This window comes from Callospermophilus lateralis, chromosome 16 (genome assembly GCF_048772815.1).
Source record: "Callospermophilus lateralis isolate mCalLat2 chromosome 16, mCalLat2.hap1, whole genome shotgun sequence".
In the NCBI taxonomy this organism is placed as follows: Eukaryota; Metazoa; Chordata; class Mammalia; order Rodentia; family Sciuridae; genus Callospermophilus; species Callospermophilus lateralis.
In genome coordinates, this window is record NC_135320.1 from 1,449,578 (window position 1) to 1,474,204 (window position 24,627).

General features: G+C 38.4%; 1 pseudogene; it reads left to right on the plus strand.

Moving 5' to 3' along the window:
- Positions 1 to 22,832: 22,832 nt before the first annotated feature.
- LOC143638090 (eukaryotic translation initiation factor 5 pseudogene) lies at positions 22,833 to 24,242 on the plus strand (annotated as a pseudogene).
- Positions 24,243 to 24,627: the final 385 nt, after the last annotated feature.

The window sequence follows — 24,627 nt, forward strand, 5'->3', positions numbered from 1 at the left end:
GTCCAAACCAAAGGAATGAGCAATCTATTCAATGAAATAATAAGAGAAATCTTCCCAGACTTGAAGAATGAGACAGAATCCCAAATCCTAGAAGCCTACAGGATGCTGAATGTGCGAAATCATAAGAGATCCACACCTAGATACATTATAATGAAGATGCCCCACATACAGAATAAGGAGAGAATTTTAAAAACTACAAGAGAAAGGAAGCAGATTACATTTAGGGGTAAACCAATCAGGATAACAGCTGATCATTCAACACAGACTCTGAAAGCTAGACGATCCTGGAATAACAAATTTCAAACACTGAAAGAAAATTCCAATCAAGAATCATGTATCCAGCGAAATTAAGCTTCAGGATGGAAGATGAAATTAAAACCTTCCATGATAAACAAAAGTTAAAAAAATTTGCAGCTAGAAAACCGTCTCTTCAAAACATCCTTGGCAAAACATTACAGGAAGAGGAAATGGAAAATAAAAATGAAAACCAACAGTGGGAGGTAGGACAGTAAAGGGGGGAAAATAATCAAGGAGGAAAACAAACCATGTTTAGTAACATAAATAAACAAATATGGCTGGAAGAACAACACATATCTCAATAATATTCCTAAATGTTAATGGCTTAAGCTCACCAATAAAGAGACACAGGCTACTAGAATGGATCACAAAACAAGAACCAACAATATGCCGCCTAAATGAGACACATTTGTTAGGAAAAGACATACATAGACTGAAGGTGCAAGGTTGGAAAAATCCTATCAGTCATATGGACTTCGGAAACAAGCAGGAGTGTCCAAACTCATATCAAATAAAATAGATTTCGAGCCAAAGTTAATCAAAAGGGATAAAGAAGGACACTACATACTGCTCAAGGAAACCATACACCAACAAGACGTAACAATCATAAATATATATGCCCCAAACAATGGTGCAGCTATGTTCATCAAACAAACTCTTCTCAATATCAAGAGTCTAATAGACCACCATACAATAATCATGGGAGACTTCAACACACCTCTCTCACCACTGGACAGATCTTCCAAACAAAAGTTGAAAAAGGAAACTATAGAACTCAATAACACAATTAATAACCTAGACTTAATTGACATATATAGAATATACCACCCAAGATCAAGCAGTTACACTTTTTTCTCAGCAGCACATGGATTCTTCTCAAAAATAGATCATATATTATGTCACAGGGCAACACTTAGACAATATAAAGGAGTAGAGATAATACCAGGCATCTTATCTAATCATAATGGAATGAAACTAAAATCAACGATAAAAGAAAAAAGGAAAAATCATTCATCACTTGGAGAATTAACAATAGGTTACTGAATGATCAATGGGTTATAGAAGATCAAGGAGGAAATTAAAAAAATTTTTAGAGATAAATTAAAACACAGACAGAACATATCGGAATCAATGGGACACATTGAAAGCAGTTCTAAAAGGAAAATTCAATGCTTGGAGTTAATTCCTAAGAAAAATTAAAAAAAAAAAACAAATAAATGTTCTCATACTTCATCTCAAAATCCTAGAAAAAGAAGAGCAAAACAACAGCAAAAGAAGTAGAAGGCAAGAAATAATCAAAATCAGAGCTGAAATTAATGAAATTGAAACAAAAGAAACAATTGAAAAAATTGACAAAACTAAAAGTTGGTTCTTTGAAAAAATAAATAAATTCGACAGACCCTTAGCCATGCTAGCGAAGAGCGAAGAGAGAGAACTCAAATTACTAGCATACGGGATTAAAAAGGCAATATCACAAGAGACAATTCAGAAATACAGAAGATAATCAGAAATTATTTTGAATTCTTATACTCCAATAAAATAGTAGAAGTGAAGACATCGATAAATTTCTTAAGTCATATGATCTGCCCAGATTGAGACAGGAGGATATACACAACCTAAACAGACCAATATCAATTGAGGAAATAGAAGAAACCATCAAAAGACTACCAACTAAGAAAAGCCCAGGACCGTATGGGTATAGAGCAGAGTTTTACAAAACCTTTAAAGAGGAACTAATACCAATACTTTTCAAGCTATTTCAGGAAAAATGCAAAAATCCTAAATAAAATTCTGGTGAATAGGATATGAAAATATATCAAAAAAATTGTGCACCATGATCAATGGATGCAAGGCTTGTTCAATATACGGAAATCAATAAATGTTATTCATCACATCAATAGACTTAAAAATAAGAACCATATGATCATCTCGATAGAGGCAGAAAAAGCATTCAACAAAGTACAGCATCCCTTTATGTTCAAAACTCTAAAAAAACTAGCAATAACAGGAACACACCTCAATATTGTAAAAGCAATCTATTCTAAGCCTCAGGCTGGGATCATTCTGAATGGAGAAAAATTGAAGGCATTCCCTCTAAAATCTGGAACAAGACAGGGATGCCCTCTCTCACCACTTCTGTTCAACATAGTTCTCGAAACACTGGCCAGAGCAATTAGAAAGACAAAAGAAATTAAAGGCATAAAATTAGGAAAAGAAGAACTTAAATTATCACTATGTGCAGATAACATGATTCTATGCCTAGCAGACACAAAAGGGTCTACAAAGGAACTATTATAGCTAATTAATGTATTCATCAAAGTGGCAGGATATAAAATCAACACACATAATTCAAAGACATTTCTGTATATCAGCGAAAAATCCTCTGAAATGGAAATGAGGACAAACAACCCATTCACAATATCCTCAAAAAAAAAATACTTTGGAATCAACCTAACAAAAGAGGTGAAATATTATACCATGAAAACTACAGAACCCTAAAGAGAGAAATAGAAGAAGATCTTAGAAGTTGGAAAAATATACCCTGTAAATGGATAGGCAGAACTAACATCATGAAAAGGGAGATATTACCAAAAGTTCTCTAAAGGTTTAATGCAATGCCAATCAAAATCCCAACGGCATTTCTTGTAGAAATAGAGAAAGCAATCATGAAATTCAAATGGAAAAAATAATGACCCAGAAGAGCACAAACAATGCTACTCAGGAAGTGTGAATCAGGTGGTATAGCGATACCAGACTTCAAACTATACAACAGAGCAATCGTAACAAAAACAGCATGGTACTGGTACCAAAACAGCCGGGTGTACCAATTGTACAGAATATAGGACACAGAAACCAATCCACAAAACTACAATTATCTTATATTTGATAAAGAGGCTAAAAGCATGCAATGAAAAAAGGATAGCATCTTCAACAAATTGTACTGGAAAAACTGGAAATCCATATGCAACAAAATGAAACTAAATCATTTTCTCTCGCCATGCACAAAAGTTAACTCAAAATGGATCAAGAAGCTTGATATCAAATCAGAGACACGGCGTCTGATAGAAGAAAAATTTGGCTATGATCTACATACTATTGGTTCGGGGTCCAAATTCCTCAATAGGACACCCATAGCACAAAAGTTAATAACTATAATCAACAAATGGGACTTACTCAAACTAAAATTTTTTTCTCAGCAAAAGAAACAATAAGACATGTAAATAGGGAGCCTACATCCTGGGAACTAATCTTTACTCCTCACACTTCAGATAGAGCCATAATATCCAGAGTATACCAAGAATTCAAAAATTAGACAATAAGATAACAAATAACCCATTCAACAAATGGGCCAAGGACCTGAAGAGTCACTTCTCATATGAGGACATACAACCGATCAACAAGTACATGAAAAAATGCTCACCATCTCTAGCAGTCAGAGAAATGCAAATAAAAACCAACCTAAGATACCATCTCACTCCAGTAAGATTGGCAGCAATTATGAAGTCAAACAACAACAAGTGCTGGCGAGGATGTGGGGAAAAGAGTACACTTGTAAATTGCTGGTGGGACTGCAAAATGGTGCAGCCAATTTGGAAAGCATTATGTAGATTTCTTAGAAAGCTGGGAATGGAACCACCATTTAACCCAGCTATTCCCCTTCTCGGTCTATTCCCTAAAAACCTAAAAAGAACATGCTACAGGGACACTGCTACATCTATGTTCATAGCAGCACAATTCACAATAGCAAGACTGTGTAACCAACTTATATTTCCTTCAATAGATGAATGGATAAAAATGTGGCATTTATACACAATGGAGTATTACTCTGCATTTAAAAATGACAAAATCATATAATTTGCAGTGAAATAGATGGCATTAGAGCATATTAGGCTAAGTGAAGCTAGCCAATCCCTAAAAACAAATGCCAAATGTCTCCTTTGATATAAGGAGAGTAACTAAGAACAGAGTATAGACTTAGAGCTTGAGAAAATTAACATTAAACAGGGATGAGAGGAGGGAAGGAAAGGGAGAGAGAAGGGAAATTGCATGGAAATAGAAGGAGACCCTCAGGGTTAACAAAATTACATACAAGAGAAAGTGAGGGGAAAGGGAAAAATAATACAAGGGGGACAAATGAATTACAGTAGAGGGGTAATGAAAGAAGAGAGGAGGGGAGGGGTGGGGAGGGGGGAGGGTAGAGGTTAGGAAAAGCAGCAGAATACAACAGACACTAGTATGGCAATATGTAAATCAATGGATGTGTAACTGATGTGATTCTGCAATCTGTATACGGGGTAAAAATGGGAGTTCATTACCCACTTGAATCAAAGTGTGGAGAATGATATATCAAGAACTATGTAATGTTTTCATCAACCATCAATAAAAATTAAAGAAAAAAAAAACTAACTTTGGTGAATGGTGCACACGAATCCTAATATTTCTACTGTAACTGACCTAGTTTAACATCAATGCAAGTAGATTCCTATGGGACATGCTGTGTATTTTGATGTTCATTTTTATTCAACACTAATAAATTACTATTTCTTCAGTTTATTCATATCATATTATAATATTTCATCCACAAGTAGGAAATTTATCGTCGTTTTTTTCAATTTCAATCACTTCTTGCTTCAGAACTCATGAATTCCTCGGTGTTCCTTCACTGGCCTTTTCATGAGACTTCTTTCCAAACACATTATTTTCGATTTCCATAATCACTTTTGAAGCAAAACTCACCCAAACTTCATGATAAACCGTACCCTAATATTAAAATTAGGTGTATAACTGGTTGTCATGAATGATTGCATATCAATATAAGATTTCCTATATATTTTCAGATATCAATTCAATCCATTATTTAAAGTGGAACAAGTTATATTATTTATTGAAATTAAGGTCTATTTATGCATTATCTGTATATTCATAGAAACAGGGTGTGCCTCTTTTTACCCCCAATGCAAATTTATACGTCTTCAAAATACTGCTCCTAGAAATGGTGGAAGAAATAATCATGTCATCTGATCTACATATACATTTTATCACAGTAATATTCTGGAAACAAAATGCAAAGGTCACACTTAGGATTGTACCAAAGCCTAAATGGAAAGTGAACATGGATTACTATCAACATCCATGTCCATGTTGCCTAATGCTCTCAAATGTCAATCCTATTGGTGACTACATATTTGTTTCTTCCTAAGATTATATATTCAAACTCAACCCTGTTGAAAATGTCTTATCTTATCACTCACTTTTTACTTTGCCTGATTTCCTAATGTCTCTATTGATATCTGCTTTCCTACAAATTTTCCCCAGTTCATCATTGTGTCTGACTCTTCATATGTGCTGATATTTACATTCACTCTCTACCCGAAAAAATATTGCTAAAGAACTTTTGTTACATATCCTATACTAACTCTACTTGCTAAACCTAACTACTATCTTCCAAATGCTACTGACTATCCCTTTTGACTGGATGTTCTCTTCCACATTCAATCATCCAAGTTTCAAATTCCTCTGCCATTGTATATCGATTTATTTGAGACCTCTGTGCAGATAGTAATTCAAAGCTAAATATCCCAAACAAGGGCCCAATGCCCTTCTGGGATTCAAATCTTACTTTAATTTCTGTTTTCATACATATATTTAACCTCTATATTCTTATAAATATCGCAGGTTCTCAATACCATTATTCATCCAGCAGAATGATTCCTAACCCAAATTGAACATGATATTAACCCTAACCATACACTGTTCACTCAATCTAAGTTTACAGAAGAGCAGGGACAGATTTGTTCTTACAATACAGAAATGTAGGGAATCCTCTACCTGTTGAGAACCTCAAAGTTCCATGCAGAAATGATTCCTTGAGAAGATGTAGGCAGAAATTAAGGACCTGAGAGACGAAAAGTCATTTTCCATGGCAAACAACCTAGTCAGGATGAAGGGTTGTGTCTGAATCAGCCTCTCTATTCTTAATGTAGAGAAGATGGACCAAACCAGGTTTTTGTGGAGAGCCGATCCCGGGTGCGTAAGGTTGATATACCATTCTAAGTTGTGAAAGTGTCAAAGGAAGTAGGGGTAGCCTCCATCTCATGGGATCCTTGGAAGCAACTGTTAGGACAAAGTGGTAGCCAAGGCAGTGACCTCATTTAGTTCCTGAAGAAAGTGGCCTACCTCACTTCCTTCTTGATGGAATTTTCTGAACTTGAAATCCAGGAGGCCAGGCACCCAGATCCAGTCCCAGTCCCAGTCCCAGTGGTTTCATTTGTTTAGAATCACCAAGGACAGAGTCAGTCTTCTTGGTACCGACTGATGTGAAGATGGCCAAATGACAGGAAAGATCTGAAGAGGAGCCTTTCCTGACTAAGCAGGTAATGGCTCACCGCTGCCTCCTGACTGCTTCACAGAGTTGGACAAGGAGACCAGATCTGAGACAGGACAGACCATTACCGGGGAACATAGTATGGTCCACCAGTCAGAGGATACTCTTGACCGTCGTAGCCCTACTTGGGGGAAGGTGGTGCCCTTGTGAGTGTGGGTGTGTGTGTGTCTCTGTTCTGAGAATAGGTAGGAAAGGAGGTTTGTTTGGTTTCCAGTGAACTGTTTCTAGTAAGTCGTTTTACAAAGTGAGTGTTTCTATGTCTGTGTATCCCACTGTGTCCGTGGTTTTATACATTAGAAAAGAGAATGCATCAATGGATGTGTCCTCTCTAGTAGAAAGCTTCCCAGCATTCATCCTGCCCAATTTATGAATGGAGTGCGGTTTCCATATGGATGGGCAACACCTACTACCTGTCTAAGTCCCTGTTTTTTTCCTAAATTCTGGCCACTCTCCAGAATAGGCTCTTGGTTTTGTGTGCAAGATATGTACCACCTCCAATCTCTGTGACATGGCCATGTACTGGATACCTGAAAGGAATGGCAAGCATTTCAGAAAACTCAGATATCAGTGCGACCAGGAAAGTCTCTGTGGAGAAAACCTGCTTTGGGCCTTTTGCTAACCTATTGTTCTGTTGCCCTTAATATCAGGATGTCTTTGCCTCAGGCCACTTCTTTTGGAAGCCTGAAGAAAACAGTTTTCAAATGGAAATGAAGGGCATCACCTGTGTCTCTTTGCTTAATTGCTTTGGAAAGGGATGTGTCTGAATCAGCCTCTTGGCCCTGTGTGAGACTGTGGCTTAGATTCTCAACACCTGATGGATCTAAAGAAAGATCCCATGTGTGCATCCAAAAGCAAAATGGCAAAAATTCACTCATTGTGAATGAATTCTCTTACCTTCCTCTGTTAGGATCCTGACCTCCATCAAGTGAGAATAGTGATCCTTTGTGCCAAATGAGTTCTTCAAATCTCAGCAGAGGTGCTTGGGTTTCCTCATGACTCAAATTTACATAAAGAATCTAAACCGCAGAGTCAGAAGGCCTCAAATTGGAAAAGCCGAGCAGTATTAACGGCAGGCCTATTTGATCACTCCTGGTTTACAGGAAGTGTGTCCAGGCCACCTTGATGTTAGGCAAATGAGGGGAACAGGAGCTTATTTTGGACACTGTCTTGGGCTGTGCCCCTCATGGAAAACTCCACACAGAAGTTAAAAGGAGTGTCTATATGGAAGAAGATGAGGAACATGTGGGAGTGTTTTGGTTTTAATTGTGGTCATTTGTGTGGCGGTTGGAAGAGATGACTGGGTCCACCTGGGCTTGAACTCTGGTGTGATTCCCCTTAGAGACTGAGTTCTGAAACTGATCTCAGAGAATTATTGCCATGAATTGTGTTGTGATTTTAGGAGGCCACGTATGAGAGTCGCCCATGGAACCTGAGATCTAGGCCCAGGTTGGATTTCCAAACAACACTGGGAATCTCAGCCCGGATATTACATGAAATTATTCTTAAAGATTTGGCAGCCATATTTGAGTTTCAAAACACACATGGACCTCACATTGTATATCTCAATGGGCCTGGCTTCATGTGACGTTTTGGCCACTCTTAGGAAAGCCTTGCCTGTGAGAGTGCTCCAGAGCTTTCATTGAAATTAGCTCTTCACCATTTAATGGTTCCTGAATTAATTGAATCCCTCAGAGCCTCAAACTTCATCCGTGAAAAATGGCTAGAAAATTACCATGAAATTTTTGATATTTCCATGATCAGATGGCACTGGAGAACCTTTGGATGTCCTTTTTCTGATCCTGATTATACCAGACACTGCCTTGATTGACTGGGTTTCATGAAAATGGTGTGGAACAGATATACCAGTAAGTTGGAGCCTGGTGAGTAGTTGGCCTAGAGCAGTGGTACGCAATTGTGTGATAAAAGATCTGTGGTGGGGCCATGTGTATCTGCCATTGACTTCCAAATGGCTTGTGACTGACATGGTGCAGCCAGCAGACACATATATGTAAAGGCATCTTGTTATATGGAAAGGATTCAGTGCAATGTTCAGAATAATGTTGCTATTCTAACGGGGGCAATATATGTGGGATAGAACCTTGGTTGGTGCATTCTTCTGCAGACCCTGACTCACCACACCTTAAAGAACTCCCTCCACCACTGTAATTCATTTTAACTCCTTGTATTTCGTGAAGCAAATACTAAACTCTCAGTGGAGGAGCGAGAAACACCACGAAAAGTGGAGGATGACCAAGGGGCTTCAGAGTCCACACTGAGAGACACTTAGACCCCAGTGGCCATAGTTTACCTACAAAGAGAGAATTCAGCACTGCTTCCTCATGTTCATTGGAAAATAAGAAACATGTCCTCCAGGTCACATAGATGCAGACCCAGCTTTGATGGTCTCTCTACAAAGGAACTAAATCTCCTGACAACATAATATATTTCAAGTGCCCACCCTTAGAGGCAGTTTCTAAAAAAGTACTTAGGCCAGCAGAGCTCCATGTTTGTGGAGTGTTTACCCGGTCCCTTACTTTTTGAAACTCCTCTACTACCTCCAAAGTTGTGAACTCCTGAGAATTTTCCATTCCTCATATATATTCACAGATTTTCTAACTCTTCTCCTCTAATTGTGTCTTACTTGAAGAGAAGGTAATGTCAAGGCATTGTTCTGGATGAGAATGGGAAGATTTTTGTGTAGCACATATTTGCATACACATTGTATTCAATTACCTATTTACCATTAGATATACTGAATCCCTGACATGAACACATTCCCTACTAGACTCTGACTACTAATTCTAATATGATGGAGAAAAAAAACACAAAGAGAATAGAAATACAAGCAGTTCAGAGGAGGCATGTTTTATAGTTGGAGTTGCCTTTTGCATGATATAGTGTAGCAGTTATAAATCTAGTCAATTATTTGTTGAAATAGTTCTCCATGTGTTTTTAAAGTTAACAAATAAGTGAATTCCTGTCCTTCTTTCTCTGTAGCCTATTCAGCACACGTATTTTTATATGCACTTATTGAATCCTTCCAGGTATCACACGTACATTCTTGTGAGGTGGCTGACTTGGCAGATACAAATTGGAAGAAGAGATCACTCCTCCTAAACACTGCTTGAACTGATTATTCAAATATGAGTGAGCTTCCTAGTTGAACAACATTATACATAAATCCATGTTCAGTAAAATAAATATTTTTGTATCTGTGGATGATATATATTTCATGGTGAATTTCGTTTGCATATATATTGCTATTTTTAATGTCTCTCTGTGTGTGTGTGTGTGTGTGTGTGTATATACACTCTCAAGATTTTTCAAAATATGAAATATGTGTCTTATTATACACTCCCTAAACTTTTATAAATTTATTTGATGCTTGGGAAGAAAGATTTTAGAAGAGAAGGGAAGAAGTCACTAAAGAGAATGAGAGTAGGCAGGTAGAATTCAATGAATTGGAAATAAGAAAATGGAAAAGAAATGAAAAGACAATAGAAAATTAGAAAATAAAGAAAGAAAATGAATTTTTTTTAAAAAAATGATAATGATAATATAAAATTAAAAGTTAAATTTAAAAAAATAATAACAAAAAATAAAAAATTAAAAAAATAAAAACATTTAAAAAAAGTTAAAGAACAACAACAAAAAAATGAAAATGGAAGAAAACAGAAAAAAACAAAAACAAAAACAAAAAAACCCAAATTAAAATAATAATAATAATAATAATAATAATAATAATAATAATAAATGCAGTCATAGATTGCAATAAACTTCTTTTACAGTAGGTGGAGCTGTGCCCACTGGGCCAAACTTCTCCTCTCAATAGGTGGGAACCAATCACTGTGCAGCAGCTCTTCCTCCCAGACTGGGTGGGTGTTCAATCCTGAGTGCCTAGGGCCTTCTCTTGTGTTTCCTCAAGCCAGGCCCCGTTCACCTGTGACACTCACCACAATACTGGCTACATGCCAGGTCTGCTGCTCCTGGGAGCCCAGTTTTCATGAACAGCTGGGCACACTCTCCTGTTTGTCTCCCTCAGACCCTAAGTTTGTAGAGCTTGGGCCTGAGAACCCCCAGGAAATTTGTTTGCTCTCCGGAAGCCATGCCCCCGGAAGCTGGAGCAAGAGACCTCAATTGTCAGCACTGGTGGGAGCAGTGGCCTGGAGGTCTGCGCCACGAGTCCCGGGCCACTCCTAATTCACTCGGTCTGGCTATCGTGCTCAAGGGAGAGCTGGGAGGGGCCCTTAAGATTTCCCCACCAGTTCGCAAATTTATAGGAATTTTTTTCACTTTCAATCACTTCCTGCTTCAGGACGCATGTATTCTTCCATGTTTCCTTACTGGTCTTTTCATGAGACTTCTTTCCAAACTCATTATTTTCAATTTCCATAATCACTTTTGAAGCAAAACTCACATAAACTTCATGATACATTATAACTCTGATATTACCATTAGATGTATAACTGGTTGGAATTAATGATTGCATACCAATATAGGATTTCTTATATATTTTCAGATAAAAATTCAATCCATTATTTAAAGTGGAACGAGTTATATTATTTATTCACAGTATGGTCTATTCATGCATTATCTCTATATTCATAGACGCAGTGTACACTTCTTTGTACCCCCAATACTAATTTTTATGTCTTGAAAATATTGCTCCCTGAAATGATGGAAGAAATACTCATGTCACCTGATCTACTTATACATTTAATCACAGAAATATTCGGAACACAAAATGCAAAGGTCACGCTTATGCTTGTACCAAAGTTTAAATGGAAAGTAAACATGGGTTACTAAAAACATCCATGTCCAGGTTGCCTAATGCTCTCAAATGTCAATCCTATTGGTGACTACATATTTGTTTCTTCTTAAGATTATATATTCAAACTCAACCCTACTGAAAATGTCTAATCCTATCCCTCACTTTATAGATTGCCTGATTTCATAATGGCTCTATTGCTATCTGTTTCCTACATATTTTTCCCAGTTCATCATTGTGACTGACTCTTCACATGTGCTGACATTTACATTCACACTCTAATCGATAACCTGTTGCAAATAAACTTTTGTTCCTAATCCTATACTCACTCTTCTTTGTAAACCTACCGACTATCTTTCTAATCCTACCGACAATCCTTTTTTTGACTGGATGTTCTCTTCTATGTTCAATCATGCAAGGTACAAGTTCTTATGCCATTGTATATTGATTTATCTGAGACCTCAGTGCAGAATGTAATTCAATCCTAAGTATCACAATCATTGGTCCAATGCCCTTCTGGGCTTCAAATGTTACCTAGATTTATGGTTTCATACTTATATTTCACATATATATTCTTGTAAATATCACAGTTTCAAATACCATTATTCATTCTGCAGAATGATTCCTAAACCAAATCCAACATGTTATTGACCCTAAACATACACTGTTCCCTCAATCTAACTTTACAGAAGAGCAGGGACAGAGTTGGTCTTACAATACAGGAATGTAGGGGATCTTCCACCTGCTGAGAACCTCAAAGGTCCATGCAGACATGATCCCTGTAAAAGAGGTAGGCAGCTTGAAGGACCTGAGAGAGCAAAAGTCATCTTCCATGGCAAACAACCTTGTCAGGATGATGGGGTGTGTCTGAATCAGCCACTTTCTTCTCAATGTAGAGAAGATGGACCAAACCAGGCCTGTGTGGAGAGCTGTTCCCGTGTGCTTATGGTTGATATACCATTCTAACTTGTGACAGTGTCACAGGAATTAGGGGCAGCCTCCATCTCATGGGACCCTTGGAAGCAATTGTTAGGACAAAGTGTTTGCCAAGGCATTGACCTCATTCAGTTCCTGAAGGAAGAGACCTACCTTACTTCTTTGGTGATGGAACTCTCTGAACTTGGTATCCAGGAAGCCAGGCACCCAGAGCCAATCCCAGTCCCAGTCCCAGTGGGCTTACTTGTTTAGGTTTAATTTTACCAATGACAGATTCTGTCTTTCTTGGTACCTACTGATGTGAGGATGGCCAAATGCCAGGAGAGCTCTGAAGATGGGCCTTTCCTGAGTAAGTAGGTAGTGGCTCACCGCTGGCTCCTAACAACTTCACAGAGTTGGCCAAGGAAACCAGATCTGACACAGTACAGGCCATTTCGGGGGAACATAGTATGGCCCGCCAGTCAGAGGACACTCTGGATATTCACAGACTTACTTGGGGGAAGGAGGTGCCTTTGTGTTTGTGGGTGTGAGTTTGTGGTATTGTCTCATTTTCAGAGAATAGGTAGGAAACGTGGTATGTCTGGTTTGCAGCGGACTGTTTCTAGATAGTCGTTTGACAAGGTGAGTGTTTCTATGTCTGTGTATCCCACTGTGTCCGTGGTTGTAGACATTAGAAAAGAGAATGCATCAATGTATGTGTCCTGTCTAGTAGAAAGCTTCCCAGCATTCATCCTGCCCAATTTATGACTGGACTGCAGGTTGCCTTATGGATGGGCAACACCTACTATCTTCCTATGTTCCAGATTTCTTCCTGAATTCTGGCCAATCTGCAGAATAGTCTCATGGTTTTGTGTCCAAGATAGGTACCACCTCAAGCTCTGTCACATGGCTATGTACTGAATAGCAGAAGGTAATGGCGAGCATCTTAGAAAACTCAGATATCAGTGTGACCAGGTAAGTCTCAGTAGAGAAACCATGCTTTGTGCCTTTTTCTTACCTATTTTTCTGTTTCACTGAATGACAGGAAGGTCTTTTCCTCAGGCCACCCCTTTGTGAAGCATGAAGAAAACAGTTTTCATATGGAAATGAATGGGCATCACCTGTGGCTCTTTGCTTAATTGCTTTGAAAGGGATGTGTCTGAATCAGACTCTTGGCCCTGTGTGTGGCTGTGGCTTAGATTCTAAGCACCGGATGGATCTAAAGAATGATCCCATGTGTGCATCGAAAACCAAAATGGCAAAATTCAGTCATTGTGGATGATGTCTCTCTCCTTCCTCTATTAGGTTGCAGCCATCCATCAAGTGAGTATAGGGATCCTTTGGGTCAAATAAATTCTTCAAATCAATGCAGAGGTGCTTGGATTTTCTCATGATTCCAATTCACATAAAGAATCTAAACCCCACAGTCAGTAGGCCTCAAATTAGAGATGCAGAGCAGTAGTAAAGGCAGGCCTATTTGATCACTCCTGGTTCACGGAAATAGTGTCCAGGCCACCCTGACTTTAGGCAAATGAGCGCCAAGGGAGCTTATTTTAGACACTCTCTTGCACTGCACCCCTCATGGAAATCTCCAGCCAGAGGTTATAATGAGGGTCTATGTGGAAGAAGATGAGGGCCATGTGGGAATGTTTTGAGAGTGAGAGTCCCCCTTGGCAACTGAGATCAAGGCCAAGGCTGGCTTTCGACTGATCACTGGGAAATTCAGGCAGGATATCACATGATTTTATTCTGAAAGACTTGACAGCCATAGTTGAGATTCAAAACACACATGGACCTCACATTGTAGACCTCAATGGGCCTTGCTTCATGTGACCTTTTGGCTAGTTTTTGGGAAGCCTTGCCTTTGAGAGTTCTCCAGAGCATTCATTGAAATGAGGTTCCTCAACATTTAATGGTTCCTGAATGAATTGAAAAACACAGTGCCTCCAACTTTATCCTTGAAAAGTGGCTACATAAATACCCTGAAATTTTTGAAACTCCCATGACCAGTTGGCACTGGAGAACCTTTGAATCTCCTGTTGCTGATAATGAGTATACCAGACAGTGCCTTGATTGACTGGGTTTCATGAAAATCGTGAAGAACAGAGATGCCAGTAAGTTGAGACTGCTGAGTGGTGGGCCCAGAGCTGTGGTGTGCAGGTGTGTGATTAAATATCGGAGGTGGGGCCATGTGGAACTCCAGTTGACTTCCAAATGCCTTGTGGCTGACATGGTGCAGCCAGGAGACCCTTATTTGTAAAGGCATCTTGTTATATGGAGAGGTTTCAAGGAAATGATCAGAATCAGGTTGATATGGTCAAGGGGAAAGCTATGTGGGATAGAAGCCTGGTTAGTGCATTCTCCTGCAGTCCCTGACACACCACATGTGACAGAACTCCCTCCAGCACTGTGTCCCAGTTGAACTACTTGTATTTTGTGATGTAAATACCAAACTTCCAGTGCAGCACCAAGAAACACCAACTAAATGGAGGATGACCAAATGGCTTCACAGTCCACACGGGGAGACACTTAGCCCCCAGTTGTCACAGTTTACCTACAAAGAGAGAATTAAGCACTGCTGACTCATGTTCATTGGAAAATAAGAAACTATGCCCTCCAGTCACACAGATGCAGACCCAGTTTTAATGGTCTCACTAGAAAAGAAGCTAAAGCTCCTGAAAACAGCATGTATTTCAACTACCCAACCTCAGAGGCAGTTTCTCAAGAAGTCTTTAGGCCCGCAGAGCTCTGTTTGTGGAGTGTTTACCTGTTAGACAAGGATGTAAGAAACAAACACTGACTCGAATTAAAATCAAATTAAAGCAAGCTTATTATTTCCACCAACTGGGCTGCCTCTCCCTCACAAAATGGTGGGAACAAGAGAGCAACCACATCTTTCCTACAGCCCAGCTTTATAGCCCAGAAAGTTACACAAAAGTGGGGTTACAGATAACAGAACTCTTACAAGCATCACACTAATGGTAGTTTACATTTTTTTTTTTTGCTAGCCCCAACATCAAAATTTATGAGGACCATTAGAGCCTCAGAGAGAGTCATTGTCTGGCCACGGAAAGCCAATATTTATGAGGTGTGACTAAATTTTCAGAGAGGGCTGCTATCGGGTCACAGAGCCATGCATGGGTGAGTTCAAGGCATGGACAGGCATTCCAAGCAGGTTCAGAATTTGCAGTAATTTATAGTAAAGCCAAAATGATCTTTTCATGGCTTTGTTGCAAGATGGCTCCCAATTTTAATAAAAAATAAGGTTGGGCCTATCATCCCCCCCTTTTTTTTATGTGTCCCTTTCAAATCTTTGATAGGGTAGGGGAAGAGCACTGAGGAAATTTTAATCCCTCGTGTAACAGTCTCCAAATATTTAGTATTCACCGAAAACCAGTCTCCCTGATATTACCTGACTTAATTAATTACTTATATTGATAGTCTATTTATTTTTGTCTCCATTGGTGTAAGTAGAGAGTCGTCTCTCATTTTGGCTTCTTTTGAGCTGAGAGAGGCTGGCGTCAGGGTGCATGGTGTGAGGGACATGAGTTGCCTTTTTGAAGTCAGTTGAGGGACATGAGTTGCCTTTTAGAAGTCAATTCGTTTTGAAGTCTGGTTGGGGAAGAACAGGTTTTAAAGTCATCTGGGGATGGGTTCTTCAATGAGAGAAACAAAAAACATGAGTACTGAATAAATGTTGCAGCAGCTGGAACATGTCACTGTATGAAGTTTCCCCACCAATCTTTAATATCCCCAGTTATCAGGACTGTCAACTTAATATTTAACATTTATTGTACAATTGTCCCTCCCCATAAGATACAGTTTAATAATTTAATGTCATCCGATCTTGCAAAATCCTTTCACTAGTATGACCTCTGTGTCTAATAGAGAAAAATTTAATTTTGTTACTCAGGGCTGGATAATCATACTAGCAAACACCAAGCCTACCTGTGTAGGTTAGGAATATCTGTAGGCCTTAAACTAAAAACTTCTGCCTCTGGTAGCTCCTCTTGATAGTCTCTCTTTATAGTTATCAGGCATTCCTGTCTGAGAATCCTTCTTTGTACCCTCCAGTCTTACTTATTTGGGGAGGCTAACATAAAGTGTATACCTAAATTATTATTATTATTATTATTATTATTATTATTATTATTATTATTATTATTATTATATAAAATACCCAGGAATGGCTGTATTTTGCTTTCAACTGTCTTTTCTAAGTGTTTATGATGAAGCAGTCAAACTGACTTTTGTTTCTATCTATTGTTAACAGTCAGCTGAGCTTTCATGGGAGTCATTCCTGGGGAAACTTGAGAGCAGCTTCTCAGTTCTGCTAGTGCCATTTGCGCTAGGTGGGTCCAGGTCTTGCTTGACCATGTGGCTTCTCTCCGAAGAATCAGGGATGTCTCCCTTCTCTGATGACTCTCCTCTTTGTAGCAAATGCACTGATTGGCTTTATGTTCTCCAGTGGTCTCATTAATCTTCCTGATCAGGAGGTTATGTGGCCCAGAGTTGCAAAGCTCTTAGAGAAGTCCCCTGTTTCCTAGATTCAGACTGACTCAGTGGGCAAGAGCCAAATATTGGTTTTCTTGGCCCTTTTCACTTAAATTTAATTTTAAATCCTAATCTGAAACAACCAGCAAATAAATTTTAACAGCCTGTTAATGTCTATAACTTTATAGTAATTTATATTTTATTAATTGTGATCTTATTATTCTGTCTGTCTTGTAGGTGATGACTTATTATCTTAAATTAACCCATGTTCTGTTCTTAAAGCAACACTTCTGTAAAACACCAACAGGAAATCATTAAATCACTTATAAGGAAATTACAAAATAAAATTTTTTAACAAGAGTAAAAATACTTAGCTCATGTAATAGCTACCCTGAATTTTTTGGGTGAGTTATACATTATATCCCCTTTTTGAGATCCTATTAATCTTGACAGAAAAAAAAAACCTTTTGAACATAACTTTAAATGAAATAAATCTGACCTACTGCTTTCGTAGTCATTCTCACATGTAGTAAGATGGGACACAGAGCCTTATCTCAGGCAAGGCAGGGCTCTTTATAAATCTTAAGTGTTTTGGTGCTAAAGCTGATCTTTGTTTTTTAAATATCATTTTACAAAGTTTACATAATTGTTTGAGGTCACATGAACATTAGCTAACACCATATGATATCACATTTAAAATATGAATTAAAGAACGGCTGGAAGTTTTTAACCTTTACATAGATTAGGGTATCATTAACTTAAAAATATATTTAAATTGTTCCACAATGTAAAAAGTAACATAAAACTTTACATATCTTATTGATAACAGGTAAATAAATCCCCAATATATATTTTATTTACCATACAACTTCAGAACACCAGCTTGATATAATGCGTACTTATACAGACCTTAGTATATCAATCATATATCAAACAAAAGTACTCATGAATGAGTAATCCCATATCAAATTTACTTTACTTATTTATCAAAATATTAGAAAAATGTACTGAACAGTGTAAACCATATTTATTGGTTGAAAGAAAAGTCCTAGAACAAAGCCATATCAGACCATTTGTAGACATTAATATTTTATTAGATTTTTGAACACCTAGAAAAAACTTGTAAGCTTAAATTGAAAGACATTTATATTTATCTGTTATCCAATTTATAATTGAAACATTTAAATCACGTGAATTAAAGATCTTTGGATCCACTTTTTAAAATTGTTTTTATGAGTGATTTTTTAATATAAGTGTTTATTATATATGTTAATTTGTGTATCATTTATATGATATATGGACATATGTATATATAGACATGCAACACTTAACAAAAGTGTGCACACATAATAATAGTGAAGGCCTTGTAGCTTTTAACAGGTGAAATCTTCATTGCAATGTTTTAAAAATTCCACAGTTGGTCAAAGATAGAAATGATCAGAAAAACATTAACCTAGGTCTGTAGGATCAAAATCATGAGCTCAAAAAATAAATAAAGAATCTATGGAAAAAATAATGAGTCCTAGATAAAATGACTGGCCAGTGATTAGTAAATACCACACAATATACCTTTTTTTCCCCTTAGGCCTCATATCAGTCTTCTTTTGAGTTTACAGGCTTCTTTCATTTGCATTTGAAAATAAGTCCTGGCTGAGGTCTGGAAGGAGCAGGAAAAAATGGCTATTCTGAGCAGACACCTCAGACCTAAGGCATTTTAACCATAACTTTCTGGTTAGGATGTTGAAAATTATGATACAAGTTTAAAATACAATTCACAAAATTTTATATGATTACAAGTTGTTTTGTCAACAGATACCATACTATGATTCAGTATCCTTGTCCAAATTAATGCACTGGCACACTCAGTGACATTTTCCCAGGCTACCCAATTCAAAATTCGTGAAAAAAAGACTGAATGATTGGGAAGTTACTTGCCAACTTGGAAGTAGAGTTCTTTAGTTTTCCATCCTAAGTATTTAAGTTCTTTGGCATGAATTATCTGAAATCATAAACTAAACAATTACCTAAACCCGACTTTTAACTGCAAGATTGTGCAATGCTTCAAAAACCCATTCAGATACCAGATTGTTACAATGAAACATCATCATTTAGACACACATTCAGCTAAGATCATTCTCAAAAAACAATTTATAATATCAACACATTATTTCACATGTCTTAAAGGGCCAGAAAAAAGCCACAAGACAGAAACAAAGGAACTCCAGACTATGTCTGACAGACAGAAGCCTTTACAACAGAGCAGATAAGAGAAAAATCTTCTACACCAGTGGCACCACAGATGTCCCCACAAGGGGACCAGATGTTTTCACAGAGAAACAACCTGAAATGTAAAACCAAGGGTCTCCATGGTGACTTTACTGCATTTAGTGTCCCTTACAGTGTAGGGGACGAAGGAGGGAATTCCCTGAAGCAACAGGGCTTTGGCAGATGCTGGGAGTCCCTCAGTCCCTCCTTTTACTTACAGGATTAGCTCTTCTGTTTCGGTTCCACCCCAAGCATGCTCCATCTCCTAACATTTCAGTAGTCAGCTCTTAAAAAGTTCTGGGACGGGGGGGTATCAAAATTTTTAACATAAAGATCGGTTCCTGAACTTGAAGCCAATTAAAGCCAATTTAATAATGAGGACAGGGTTTTGAGAAAAATAAAATGGGAGGTGTATTGCTCTGCTAACAAAGAAAAAACAAGGGGACTCTGCCCAAAGGTTGTGACTCTCTTGATCTGGAGGCACCAGGGGTTTTTAAGGAGTTTCACTTGTTAACCTGGGATATACTCAGTTCTTCGTTCCCCAGGAGGCATTGCCATCTGGAGGGGTTGTGCTCCAGGCAGCCAGCTAGGGGCTTCTCTCATCTTGCTTAACAAAGGGTGGTAAAGTTCATCGCAGTTCCTTAAAACACAGTCCAAAGGGGTTTCAGGCTTACTTGCTTTTTTACCCATTTTCACGTCCAATATCCTTAAGATTTTACCAAAGAAATCACACAAAAAAAACGCACAAAAACAAACAACAAAAAAACATATAGAACACAGAACAAAACACAAAGAAACAGAAACCCGGTGAAGAAACAGAAAAACAGAGGAGCAATGCAACGTCTTGCTAAAGCTCCGGGGTAGGAGCGCCTGCGTGCCCCTCGCACCTCTCTACCTTTCCAGAGGAATTCCCTACAGAACAGAACAGAGGATAGAATGATTGTTATTACTGTCCTGGACAGGAGTGAATGTGAGCCTTCCCAGGCCACCTCTCTGTCATCAGAAAAGATCTCCCTTAACCAGATATCAGATGTTATAAAGGCGTCACTTACCTATGGAGGCCTCCTCTACCAGGTGCTTGCTAATAGTTTTAGTGCGGTGGTTCACTGCAGTGCTCCCCAGACTGAAGGCTCACCCCAAGGCCTTGTAACATCTCAAGTTGTGCACCCCCTAGAGTGGCTCTCCAGCCCGGTGCCCTGGAGGGAAGGCCAGCTTCAGAATTTTCAGTAGTCTGGTCTTGTGATCGGGTCGGGCAGCGTCATCTCACAGGGGAACTCCAAAATGTTAGACCAGGACACAAGAAAAGACCACTGACTCCAATTAAAATCAAATTAAGGCAAGCTTATTATTAAAACCGGCTGGGGTGCCTCTCCATCCCAAAATGGCGGGAACAAGACAGCAACACCACCTTTCCTGCAGCACAGCTATATAGCCCAGAAAGTTACACAAAAGGGGTTTACAGATAACAGAACTTTGAAAACATCACACTAATGGTAGTTTACATTTTTTTGCTGGCCCCAACATCAGAAATTATGAGGACCATTAGAGCCTCAGAGAGGGTCATTGTCTGGCCTGGGAAGGAAAATATTTATGAGGTGTCACTAATGTTTCAGAGAGCGCTGTTATCTGGTCAGAGAGCCAGGCATGGATGATTTCAAGGCACGGGCAGGCATTCCAAGCAGGTTCAGAATTTTCAGTAATTTATAGAAAAGCCAAAATTATCTTTTCACGGCTTTCTGGCAAGATGGCTCCCAATTTTAATAAAAGATCAGGTTGGGTCTATCAAGCCTGTCCCTTACTTTTGGAAACTCCTCTGCAACCTGCAAGGTTGTGAACTCCTGATCATTTTACATTCCAGATATGTATTCACAGATTTTCTAACTCTTCTCCTCCAATTGCGTCTTACTTGGGGTGAAGGTAATATCAAGGCATTGTCCTGGATGAGAGTGGGAAGATTTTTGTGTAGCACATATTTGCATACACATTTAGAAGATCACTCCTCCTAAACACTGTTGGAACAGTAAATTCAATCTATTTGGGGAGCTTCCTAGCTGAACAACATTATACATAAATCCAAGTTCATTAAATAAATAGTTTTGGATCAGTGGATGATATATATTTCAAGATGAATTTAAATTGGCATATATATTGCTACATTTTAATGTCCTGTGTGTTTTGTGTTTAAAATGTTTTGTGATTTATGTGGATTTATAATCAAATTTTCACAAGATTATTCTCTGAAATATTCATCCACCTGAAATACATATTTTTTTTTTCCTAGTACTGAAAACTAACTTCAGTGAATGGTGCATAAATATCCTAAAAATTCTACAGTAACTGACCCAGATTAATATCAATGCAAGTAGATTTCTATGGGACATGATGTGTACTTTGATGTTCATTTTTATTGAACACTGGTACATTACTATTTCTGCAGTTAATGCACATCATACAATATATATTTCATCCAATATTTCGCAAATTTATAGGCATGTGTTTCACGTTCAATCACTTCCTGCTTCAGAACACATGTATACCTCCAGGTTTCTTGACTATTCTTTTCATGAAACTTCTTTCCAAACACATTATTTTTGCTTTGCATAATCACTTTTGAAGCAAAACTCACACACCTTTCAGGATAAACCATAACCCTAATATTACCATTAGATGTATAACTGGTTGGTATGAATGATTGTATATCAATATGAGATTTCTTTTATGTTTTCAGATATCAATTCAATGCATTATTTTAAGTGGAACCAGTTATATTATTTACACAAAGTATGATCTATTCATGCATTATCTGCATATTCATAGACACAGGGTACACCTATTTGTACCCGGAATACTAATTTATACGTCTACAAAATATTGCTACAGAAATGGTGAAAGAAATACTCATGTCACCTTATCTACATATACATTTTCACAATAATATTCTGGATACAAAATGCAAAAGTCACACTTATGATTTTACCAAAGCCTAAATGGAAAGTGAGCATGGATTAATGAAAACATCCATGTCCTGGTTACCTAATGGTCTCAAAGATCAATGCAATTTGTGACAACATATTTGTTTCTTCCTAAGATTATACATTCAAACTCAACCCGTTTGAAAATATCAAACAAATTACACACTTTATACTTTTGCTGATTTCCTAATGTCTCTATTTATATCTGTTTTCCTACATATTTTCCACAATTCATCATTGTGACTGACTCTTCACATGTGCTGACATTTACATTCACTCTCTACCCAAAACCCTATTGGTAAAGAACTTTTGGTAGTCAGAGCGAGAACATTCCAGAGGTCGCCAGGCTCGGCGCTGCCGGTGTGGACGCGGACGTCGCTGGGACAGCTCTTCCCGCTGCTCGGCGGCGGCACCTGCCCGGCTGCCCTCCGCTCGCCCGCCCTGCCGCTCCGGACCCGGTTTCCAGCGCCTCTTCCTCCCAGTCCCGGGCGAGCCGCGTTGGGTTTATGTCTTTAATTGACGAAAATGAGCTATTGTGCAGCCATTGGTACCTGTATTGGGGAAACATAGCGTACAAGCAAGGAGCTTACAGCCTCAGCGGCGAAAATGTTTTCATGTCAGAGACCGAGAACTCTTGCAGTCGTTTATGTCATCCCTTCTTCTCCAGACAGAAGATACCAAAAAGTTGCACTCAAAGATCTCTTCATCTTATTGATAAAGCCACTAATAAGCCAAAATGTTTGTCAACGTCAACCGCAGCATGTCAGACCAGTTCTATCGCTACAAGATGCCCCATCTGATTGCCAAGGTTGAGGGCAAAGGAAATGGAATCAAGACAGTTATAGTCAACATGGTTGACGTTGCAAAGGCGCTTAATCGGCCTCCAACGTATCCCACCAAATATTTTGGTTGTGAGCTGGGAGCACAGACCCAGTTTGATGTTAAGAATGACCGTTACATTGTTAATGGATCTCATGAGGCGAATAAGCTGCAAGACATGTTGGATGGATTCATTAAAAAATGTGTTCTTTGTCCTGAGTGTGAGAATCCTGAAACAGAACTGCATGTCAATCCAAAGAAGCAAACAATAGGTAATTCTTGTAAAGCCTGTGGCTACCGAGGCATGCTTGACACACATCATAAACTCTGCATATTTATTCTCAAAAACCCACCTGAGAATAGTGACAGTGGTCCAGGAAAGAAAGAAAAGGAAAAGAAAAATAGAAAGGGCAAAGACAAGGAAAATGGTTCTGTATCCAGCAGTGAGACACCACCACCACCACCACCAAATGAAATCAGTCCTCCTCCACATGCTGTGGAAGAAGAGGAGGATGATGATTGGGGAGAGGATTCAACTGAAGAAGCTCAGAGGCGTAGAATGGATGAAATTAGTGACCACGCAAAAGTTCTGACACTCAGTGATGATTTGGAAAGAACTGTAGAAGAGCGTGTCAATATTCTGTTTGATTTTGTTAAGAAAAAAAAGAAGAGGGTATCATTGACTCATCAGACAAAGAAATTGTCACAGAAGCAGAAAGGCTGGATGTAAAAGCCATGGGCCCTCTTGTTCTAACTGAAGTTCTTTTTAATGAGAAAATTAGAGAACAGATTAAGAAATACAGGTGCCATTTCTTATGATTTTGTCACAATAACAAAAAAGCTCAACCATACCTTCTTCATGGTTTGGAGTGTGTGGTGGCAATGCATCAAGCTCAGCTCCTCTCTAAGATTCCACATATCTTGAAGGAAATGTATGACGCAGACCTTTTAGAAGAGGAGGTCATCATCAGCTGGTCGGAAAAGGCCTCTAAGAAATATGTAGCAAAAGAACTTGTAAAAGAGATTCGTTTCAAAGCAGAACCATTTATAAAGTGATTGAAGGAAGCAGAGGAAGAATCTTCTGGTGGTGAAGAAGATGAAGATGAGAACATTGAGGTGGTGTACTCAAAGACTGCCAGTGTACCGAAAGTTGAAACTGTGAAGTCTGACAACAAAGATGATGACATTGATATTGACGCCATTTAAAAGAATGGATGCAACCTAGCTTAACAGTGTAATGCTGCAAATTTTTCTCCATTATCAGCCAGAAGTGCAACATGTATGTGTAAAAGCTAAAATGGCTTAACATCATGCTACACTTTAATACTAAAAATATATTACTGTGAGTGGTCTGTAATTAGCCCAATGAGACATCTAGGAAGTCCATACACACATCAGTGAGCAAATGTAGTTTGCTTATTTATAGCATGTTTCTATTGGAAAAACTAGTGGTGGACACATTTGGATCACATTTATACAGTTATAAAAATAAAGATTTGATTTTGGTCATTCTTCAGATTTGGGCTCTGAATGACTTAGCGAAAGTAATTGGCTCCTTTTAAAAAGTGGTGCCATCATTTAACATGACATGGTCCTTGGAGCCTGGTAGATTTTGTTAGGTGCTGAGACCATTCAGAGGTTTTCAGCAGAATGTAAACAAACTTGTTTGTAATGATCTTACTGAGCTGTTAAATCTAGTACTTTTGAATTTT